This window comes from Oncorhynchus mykiss, chromosome 16 (assembly GCF_013265735.2).
Source record: "Oncorhynchus mykiss isolate Arlee chromosome 16, USDA_OmykA_1.1, whole genome shotgun sequence".
In the NCBI taxonomy this organism is placed as follows: Eukaryota; Metazoa; Chordata; class Actinopteri; order Salmoniformes; family Salmonidae; genus Oncorhynchus; species Oncorhynchus mykiss.
The window spans coordinates 75018469-75028686 of record NC_048580.1 but is presented as its reverse complement, the minus strand read 5'-3'; positions in this window follow the sequence as shown (position 1 = coordinate 75028686).

The window sequence follows — 10218 nt, the reverse complement described above, 5'->3', positions numbered from 1 at the left end:
AGGAAACTAGAACCTACTCCATGGTCACTATAGAGGGTTTTAGGAAGCTGGAACCTACTCCATGGTCACTATAGAGGGTTTTAGGAAGCTAGAACCTACTCTATGGTCACTATAGAGGGTTTTAGGAAGCTGGAACCTACTCCATGGTCACTATAGAGGGTTTTAGGAAGCTAGAACCTACCAGCGTTTTTAGATAAGAAATCATGCGAACAGTGACATCATAGTCAGTCAGATTTAAAACGTATGGTTGGAATTAAATCAAATCTGCAGTGAGCAGAAATCGGCATTCCTGCGCAGACAATTAGTCTACAATTTGTGTGTTGATCACAAGCTAAATTTAAATCTGTTTTGTTTTACCCCATTAACAATGTCTCGCTAAATACATTAGTTAAATACATTAGTTAATTACATTAGTTAAATACATTAGTTAATTACATTAGTTAAATACATTAGTTAATTACATTAGTTAAATACACTAGTTAATTACATTAGTTAAATACATTAGTTAATTACATTAGTTAAATACACTAGTTAATTACATTAGTTAAATACATTAGTTAATTACATTAGTTAAATACACTAGTTAATTACATTAGTTAAATACATGAGTTAATTACATTAGTTAATTACATTCCTTTTTTTTCTCCTTCTGGCTCAACAACAAATGTTTTAATGAATTTTAAACACTCAATCCCTCACTCACACAGAAGCAATTCCATAAAGGTACCGTAACAGGGCCCTGACTAGAAAAACATTGTTTCTAATCTGTGCTCAGTCTTGGATATGAAAAAAAAAACGTATTCTTGCACGTCAAAACTCCAGAGATCTATTTGTTATTGACTTCTTACGTTGTAACATATTATAGAAGATAGTATAGATGGGTTATTACTTTAAAGCAACGATATGTTGAATGTGTAATTATCTGTGATGGACATCGTGACGACAGTATGGATGTTTGTGTAGAGTGGACCTGTTACAGTAGTTTGCTTAAACAGTAGTGTTCTGTTTTGGGTTAGGGTCAACACCAGACGTCACAAAACATACATATATATATATATATTTATTTATTTTTTTACATCTGCACGAGCATTTTCTTCTGCCTTCCTGTAGATCAGATGTAAGAACTGTGACAGTTCAGACCACCGCTGTCTCCACCTGGGGAGAATATGTCCTATATCTACTAGAGATACAGACCCCTGTCTCTACCTGGGGAGAATATGTCCTATATCTACTAGAGATACAGACCCCTGTCTCCACCTGGGGAGAATATGTCCTATATCTACTAGAGATACAGACCCCTGTCTCCACCTGGAGAATATGTCCTATATCTACTAGAGATACAGACCCCTGTCTCCACCTGGAGAATATGTCCTATATCTACTAGAGATACAGACCCCTGTCTCCACCTGGGAAGAATATGTCCTATATCTACTAGAGATACAGACCCCTGTCTCCACCTGGAGAATATGTCCTATATCTACTAGAGATACAGACCCCTGTCTCCACCTGGAGAATATGTCCTATATCTACTAGAGATACAGACCCCTGTCTCCACCTGGAGAATATGTCCTATATCTACTAGAGATACAGACCCCTGTCTCCACCTGGAGAATATGTCCTATATCTACTAGAGATACAGACCCCTGTATCTACCTGGGGAGAATATGTCCTATATCCTCTAGAGATACAGACCCCTGTCTCCACCTGGGGAGAATATGTCCTATATCCTCTAGAGATACAGACCCCTGTCTCTACCTGGGGAGAATATGTCCTATATCTACTAGAGACACAGACCCCTGTCTCTACCTGGGGAGAATATGTCCTATATCTACTAGAGACACAGACCCCTGTCTCTACCTGGGGAGAATATGTCCTATATCTACTAGAGATACAGACCCCTGTCTCCACCTGGGGAGAATATGTCCTATATCTACTAGAGATACAGACCCCTGTCTCCACCTGGGGAGAATATGTCCTATATCTACTAGAGATACAGACCCCTGTCTCTACCTGGGGAGAATATGTCCTATATCTACTAGAGACACAGACCCCTGTCTCTACCTGGGGAGAATATGTCCTATATCTACTAGAGATACAGACCCCTGTATCTACCTGGGGAGAATATGTCCTATATCCACTAGAGATACAGACCCCTGTCTCTACCTGGGGAGAATATGTCCTATATCTACTAGAGATACAGACCCCTGTCTCCACCTGGGGAGAATATGTCCTATATCTACTAGAGATACAGACCCCTGTCTCTACCTGGGGAGAATATGTCCTATATCTACTAGAGATACAGACCCCTGTCTCCACCTGGGGAGAATATGTCCTATATCTACTAGAGATACAGACCCCTGTCTCCACCTGGGGAGAATATGTCCTATATCTACTAGAGATACAGACCCCTGTCTCTACCTGGGGAGAATATGTCCTATATCTACTAGAGACACAGACCCCTGTCTCCACCTGGGGAGAATATGTCCTATATCTACTAGAGATACAGACCCCTGTCTCTACCTGGGGAGAATATGTCCTATATCCTCTAGAGATACAGACCCCTGTCTCTACCTGGGGAGAATATGTCCTATATCCTCTAGAGATACAGACCCCTGTCTCCACCTGGGGAGAATATGTCCTATATCCTCTAGAGATACAGACCCCTGTCTCCACCTGGGGAGAATATGTCCTATATCTACTAGAGACACAGACCCCTGTCTCCACCTGGGGAGAATATGTCCTATATCTACTAGAGATACAGACCCCTGTCTCTACCTGGGGAGAATATGTCCTATATCCTCTAGAGATACAGACCCCTGTCTCTACCTGGGGAGAATATGTCCTATATCCTCTAGAGATACAGACCCCTGTCTCTACCTGGGGAGAATATGTCCTATCTGCCAGAGGAGGCTTTGTCCTCCTCAATAAAATACAAAGTGTAGACAAACAATAGTTTGGATGTGGCCCATATCTCTCCTCTTGCTTCGCCTCTTCCCTTGCCCTAGAGACTAGGGAGGGGCACAATGGATCATACGAGCTCTCTTGCTCACAAAGGGCTATGAAATATCTTCAAATTCACTACAATGCGGGGAGAAAGAACTGGTAAAGGTGTAGCGTATCAAAACAAAGCCTGACATGATCACACCGTCTGCATTGTTGCAGTTTGGAAGTTTTGGTACAAGTTGACTGTTTTACTGAGTGAACCTCCAGTGACTCCAAGCACCACTGGCTCTCTCTCCCCCTCTCTCTCCCTCCCCCCTCTCTCTCATTCCCCCCCTCTTTCTCCCCCCTCCTCTCTCTCTCCCCCCTCTCTCTCCCCCCACCCCCCCCCCTCTCTCTCATTCCCCCTCTTTCTCCACCCCCTCTCCCCCCCCCCCCCTCTTTCTTCCCCCTCCAGCTCTTTCTCTCTCTGCAGATCATCACAAGAAGCTCTCAAAACAAAGCCTGACATGATCACACCGTCTGCATTGTTGCAGTTTGGAAGTTTTGGTACAAGTTGACTGTTTTACTGAGTGAACCCCCAGTGACTCCAAGCACAACTGGCTCTCCCTCCCCCCCCTCTCTCTCTCCACCCCCTCCTCTCTCTCCCCCCCTCTCTCTCTCTCTCCCCTCCTCTTTCTCTCCCCACTCTCTCCCCCCCCCTCTCTCTCCCCCCCTATCTCTCTCGTTCCCCCTCTTTCTCCCCCCCTCTCTCTCTCTCCCCCCCCTCCCCCCCCCCCTCTTTCTTCCCCGTCCAGCTCTTTCTCTCTCTGCAGATCATCACAAGAAGCTCTTACACTACACAAATGCCCTTTCCACCCTATTGAGCAGAGCTGAGTTATGCTGTACTGTGCTGTCTCCTATATTATTTCAACCACAGTTCCAGCAATTGTGCTGGATGCGGAACTAGGTCAGTGCAATTCAGTTTGTCTCAGCTCAGCTCCGTAGTGTGAAAGGGTTTTAACAATACAAGGGTCTGACTCAGTCTTCAGTAATATGTCTCCCCTGGTCCAGAAACCTGGAGGTGGAGGCTAGAGGAGGATGTGGGTCAGTCCGTTACACCAGTTTGAAGGCAAAATATGCACTTTTCATTTTCCAGTTTTAATATTTAATGAAGCAGAAATTGGATATAGTAAATATCAAAAGTAGGATGAAAAAACAAATTGGTTACTTTCAGTGCGTTCGGAAAGTATTCAGACCCCTTGACTTTTTCCACATTTTGTTACTTTACAGCCTTATTCTAAAATGGATTAAATAGTTTTTGCCCCTCATCAATCTACACACAATACCCCATAATGTTGTCACAATACCCCATAATGACATCGCAATACCCCATAATGATGTTACAATACCCCATAATGATGTTACAATACCCCATAATGATGTTACAATACCCCATAATGATGTTACAATACCCCATAATGACATCACAATACCCCATAATGATGTCACAATACCCCATAATGATGTCACAATACCCCATAATGATGTTACAATACCCCATAATGACATCACAATACCCCATAATGATGTCACAATACCTCATAATGATGTCACAATACCCCATAATGATGTTACAATACCCCATAATGATGTCACAATACCCCATAATGATGTCACAATACCCCATAATGATGTTACAATACCCCATAATGATGTTACAATACCCCATAATGACATCACAATACCCCATAATGATGTCACAATACCTCATAATGATGTCACAATACCCCATAATGATGTTACAATACCCCATAATGACATCACAATACGCCATAATGACAAAGTAAAATCAGGTTTTTAGACATTTCCCCGGAAATATTACATTTTCATAAGTGGCTGGGCAAATAAAACCATAATTTGCAAATCAATTCATTAAAAATCCTACAATGTGATTTTCTGGATTTTTTTTCTCATTTTGTCTGTCATAGTTGATGTGTACCTATGATGAAAATTACAGGCCTCTCTCATCTTTTTAAGTGGGAGAACTTGCACAATTGGTGGCTGACTAAATACTTTTTTTGCCCCACACAGGAAAAAGTCAAGTGGTCTGAATACTTTCCGAATGCACTTTATGTCTTGAAATTCTGTCATTGTGATCAGTGTGGACTTGAGGACTGGATCGAAGCTCAATGTCTCCATTACCTGGTTCACTCTGTAGGTCTGAACTGACCCGGACAGCATCAAAGCTCAATGTCTCCATTACCTGGTTCACTCTGTAGGGCTGAACTGACCCAGACAGCATCGACGCTCAATGTCTCCATTACCTGGTTCACTCTGTAGGGCTGAACTGACCCAGACAGCATCGAAGCTCAATGTCTCCAATACCTGGTTCACTCTGTAGGGCTGAACTGACCCAGACAGCATCGACGCTCAATGTCTCCATTACCTGGTTCACTCTGTAGGGCTGAACTGACCCAGACAGCATCAAAGCTCAATGTCTCCATTACCTGGTTCACTCTGTAGGTCTGAACTGACCCAGACAGCATCGAAGCTCAATGTCTCCATTACCTGGTTCACTCTGTAGGTCTGAACTGACCCAGACAGCATCGAAGCTCAATGTCTCCATTACCTGGTTCACTCTGTAGGTCTGAACTGACCCAGACAGCATCGAAGCTCAATGTCTCCATTACCTGGTTCACTCTGTAGGTCTGAACTGACCCAGACAGCATCGAAGCTCAATGTCTCCATTACCTGGTTCACTCTGTAGGGCTGAACTGACCCAGACAGCATCGACGCTCAATGTCTCCAATACCTGGTTCACTCTGTAGGGCTGAACTGACCCAGACAGCATCGACGCTCAATGTCTCCAATACCTGGTTCACTCTGTAGGGCTGAACTGACCCGGACAGCATCGAAGCCCAATGTCTCCATTACCTGGTTCACTCTGTAGGTCTGAACTGACCCGGATAGCATCTAAGCTCAATGTCTCCATTACCTGGGTCACTCTGTAGGGCTGAACTGACCCGGACAGCATCGAAGATCAATGTCTCCATTACCTGGTTCACTCTGTAGGGCTGAACTGACCCAGACAGCATCGAAGCTCAATGTCTCCATTACCTGGTTCACTCTGTAGGTCTGAACTGACCCGGACTCTGCTGGTTCTGTTTCCTTTCCAGCAAGGAACCAAGGCAACCCAGTACAGCTAGGCATGGTTTGACTCTGCAGTAGAATCCGGTTCAAGTGAACATTATTGCCAGTCTGGCTAGCTGAGCTGCAATCTAAGGTCTAGTGCCTTGCTTTGCGGATATACATTATACACTGTATTGTGTGACAGATGTGGCCTTTGATTAAAATAATTGTATTTCTAAGGAAAGAAGTGGGTGGATAGGACAAGTCCCAGATCTGTTTGTGTTGTCTTGCCAACGTAACGACCCTAGGAATGGGTAAGACGACACAAATGGATCTGGGACCAGGCTACAATTTCACAACGAGGATCTTGCATTCCTTAAGTGAGAGTTAAGGTTAATAACAGGTTATATATATATATATATATAACAGGTTATAATGTAAATAACACATTAATAACAGATGGTTATAACACTTCAATCAGATTGTGTCTGTTTGGACTCAACTCTCACTCAGTATGTAACCAACCTGTAGTTGATTGTGATGTTTGCCTGTTAAATAAGAAGTCTAATAATTTTTCTATTGGATTTGATTAAAGACATATCCAGGGGTTTAGAATGTAATTTCATGGACACACAGCTAGACAGGCTTTTGATGTGATAGCATGTAGTGAAGAAGAAATTAAGAACTATTCTTTAAAAAAAAAATATATATTTATGGAAATAAATGAACGTGCCAGCTTACCAGGACTTGTGTTTTCTTTTAGTGAGGGAGAGTTGTTTTCTAGAGATATGTCGTTCTTCATGTCCCCTTCTTCAGGATGTTAGATAGTAGCGGTAGCTTTGACGATGCTGTTTAAAATGTCTCTCGCACCAAATCACTGCTTTTTAAAAAGCAATAGTACATCAAGCAAACAAGTGAATTTACGTTTTACGTCATTATTCAATTTGCTTTTAATTTTTTTCCCTGCACTTCTATCCCTATGCATCAATTGTGTAATAGTTGACATTGACGTATAGGTGTAAGGGCGTTCGTCTGTAGGAGGAGGAGAAGCGGACCAAAGCGCAGCGTGGTGGTTATTCATATTTTAATAAATCACTACACATGAACAAACTAACGAAAACAAGAAATGTGAGAACGCAAAACAGTCCTATCCTGTGACGACAAACACAGTGACAGGAACAATCACCCACAAACACACAGTGAAACCCAGGCTACCTAAGTATGATTCTCAATCAGAGACAACTAATGACACCTGCCTCTGATTGAGAACCATACTAGGCCGAAACATAGAAATACCCCAAATCATAGAAAAACAAACATAGACTGCCCACCCCAACTCACGCCCTGACCATACTAAATAAATACAAAACAAAGGAAATAGAGGTCAGAACGTGACAATAGGATTAAGCTAACCTATCCATTTATTTAATGAATGCCAATTCAGGTTGAAATAAAACATAGTAAACTTTGATGCAAATTTTAAAAACTCCACTATTGGAGAAGAAGTTAACTGTCTATTTAACATAGTCTTGTGCCTTGAAGTACTAGAATTTATACTGTGGTCGAGTCCTGTATTTGCCTCTTGTTTGCTGTTCTGTGCTTTGAGTGTATTATAGAGTAATAGATCAAGTATTTTCTCCGTTTGATGGATTATTTGCCTGCTTTCTTTTTTTTTATACATTTAAACAAAAACGTATTTAGAGGAACTGAGGACTATAATAACGAATATGTCATAAGATCTTTTGACAATTTAAGATTATTTTTTTTTCATATCTTGTTTTAGCACTTTGGGAAATTGTTGTTGTTGATTAGCATTATTATTATTAGTAGTAGTATTATTAATAATAATAATAATATCAAATAATTGGTCATCATTAGCCTGCCTTATCCCTTCTGCCCACGGCTTTATATGAGATAATATTTAAATCATGGCCAAATAGAAAAATTAAAGACCTGCACTTTACCTGACAGGACACTCATCACCCTTTTCTATGTGTTTCTACCTTTGTCTGAATTAGTCGTTTAGATTTTAATATTTTTTTTATTTAGTTTCAACTAGTAATGCAAGTGGATGGGTAGTCCTAAACGTTAGCAAAACTATTTCATTTGAAACAAACACACGTTCATGGTACCAAGGGTTAATATTGTATTATTGTTATGCCATTTCCAAGGGTTAATATTGTATTATTGTTATGCCATTTCCAAGGGTTATATTGTATTATTGTTATGCCATTTCCAAGGGTTAATATTGTATTATTGTTATGCCATTTCCAAGGGTTAATATTGTATTATTGTTATGCCATTTCCAAGGGTTAATATTGTATTATTGTTATGCCATTTCCAAGGGTTAATATTGTATTATTGTTATGCCATTTCCAAGGGTTAATATTGTATTATTGTTATGCCATTTCCAAGGGTTAATATTGTATTATTGTTATGCCATTTCCAAGGGTTAATATTGTATTATTGTTATGCCATTTCCAAGGGTTAATATTGTATTATTGTTATGCCATTTCCAAGGGTTAATATTGTATTATTGTTATGCCATTTCCAAGGGTTAATATTGTATTATTGTTATGCCATTTCCAAGGGTTAATATTGTATTATTGTTATGCCATTTCCAAGGGTTAATATTGTATTATTGTTATGCCATTTCCAAGCCATGTCTATGCTTTCCTGAAACTGAAAACCATAGTTTGTGTGAACTTTTATAGTAATGTATCTGTTTGTTTGATTCTATGTCACAAACTTACTAGTAAACAACATATATCTATCTACCTGGTCTTGTGTGTAAACATTATTTTTTTCATTCATTCATTTGGGCGACATTCATTTGGGCGACATTCATTTGGGCGACATTCGTTTGGGCGACATTCATTTGGGCGACATTCATTTGGGAAACCACGAGTCACTTTGCATCGCCACGTGTGGAATTCATATCCGAACCCTGACTAGAGCCATGCCACATATATTCTAGCCCAAACCTCCACCAATCCACTCTCTCCAGCTATTTTGCATTTGTGAAATTATTTTGATGTGATATGAAAGTAGAGGGATTTATGTCTCTAGAACTGTACCGCAATTGAGAATCGATTCACGTTTAGATGGACTATTTGGTTGCTTTGGCTTCCAGATCAAATTCGCCCCTTTAAACAGAATATGTAAGGTCGGCCCCTGTGTTGGGTCTGTGTACATTTAGTTCATTTGAGCCTACACCTGTTAACTGAAATGCATTCCAGGTGACTACCTCGTGAAGCTGGTTGAGAGAATGCCAAGAGTGTTTCAAAGCTGTCATCATGGCAAAGGGTGGCTATTTTGAAGAATCTCATATATAAAATATATTTTGATTTGTTGAACAATTTTTTTGGTTGCTACATGATTCTATATGTGTTATTTCATAGTTTTGATGTCTTCACTATAATTCTACAATGTAGAAAATAGTAAAAATAAAGAAAAAACCCTGGAATGAGTAGGTGTGTCCAAAACTTTGACTGGTCCTGTATATGCAATAATTTGGGATACGTAGTCTATTTCAATCACTATAGAACGCAGACCATACGTCCACGACTACTGGACCTTGACCGTTGTCATCACAGTTCCATCATTAGTGAGGGTAGATATCAGGGTAGATTTATAGGACTACTGGTTAACCCCTATTGTATGCTTTTCTCACCTTCCAATAGTTAATGGATGGATCAATTGAATATGGCGAACATCAGGATGAATCAAACCATTATATTTTTGATTCACCAATATATTTTGTTCATAATGGCTCTCCAAACCTGTCTTTTTTATTATTGATAAATACTTACCTAACTCTAAATAGTGTACAAAATCAGAGTATTTTTTAAAAAAAATCTGCCAATTGGTGCTGAAAAGGAGATGAATATGTATGTATTTAAGCCTACATGGCTTCCTTTCATTGATCCCTAATATTCTGAACCTTGTCTAAAGTAGTGCACTACTACCCTATAGACCCTGGTCTAAAGTAGTGCACGACACAGGGAATAGGGTGCCATTTGGGATGAACAAAAATAAAGGTACACCATATTTAATGGAATGACTTTAGATAAATGTACTGAAAACCTTATGGAATGAAAACTCCACGAGGAAATCGGTTGGCCAGCTAGTAGGAGGGTTTTCAGCGGTTTAATTACATTTATTCAG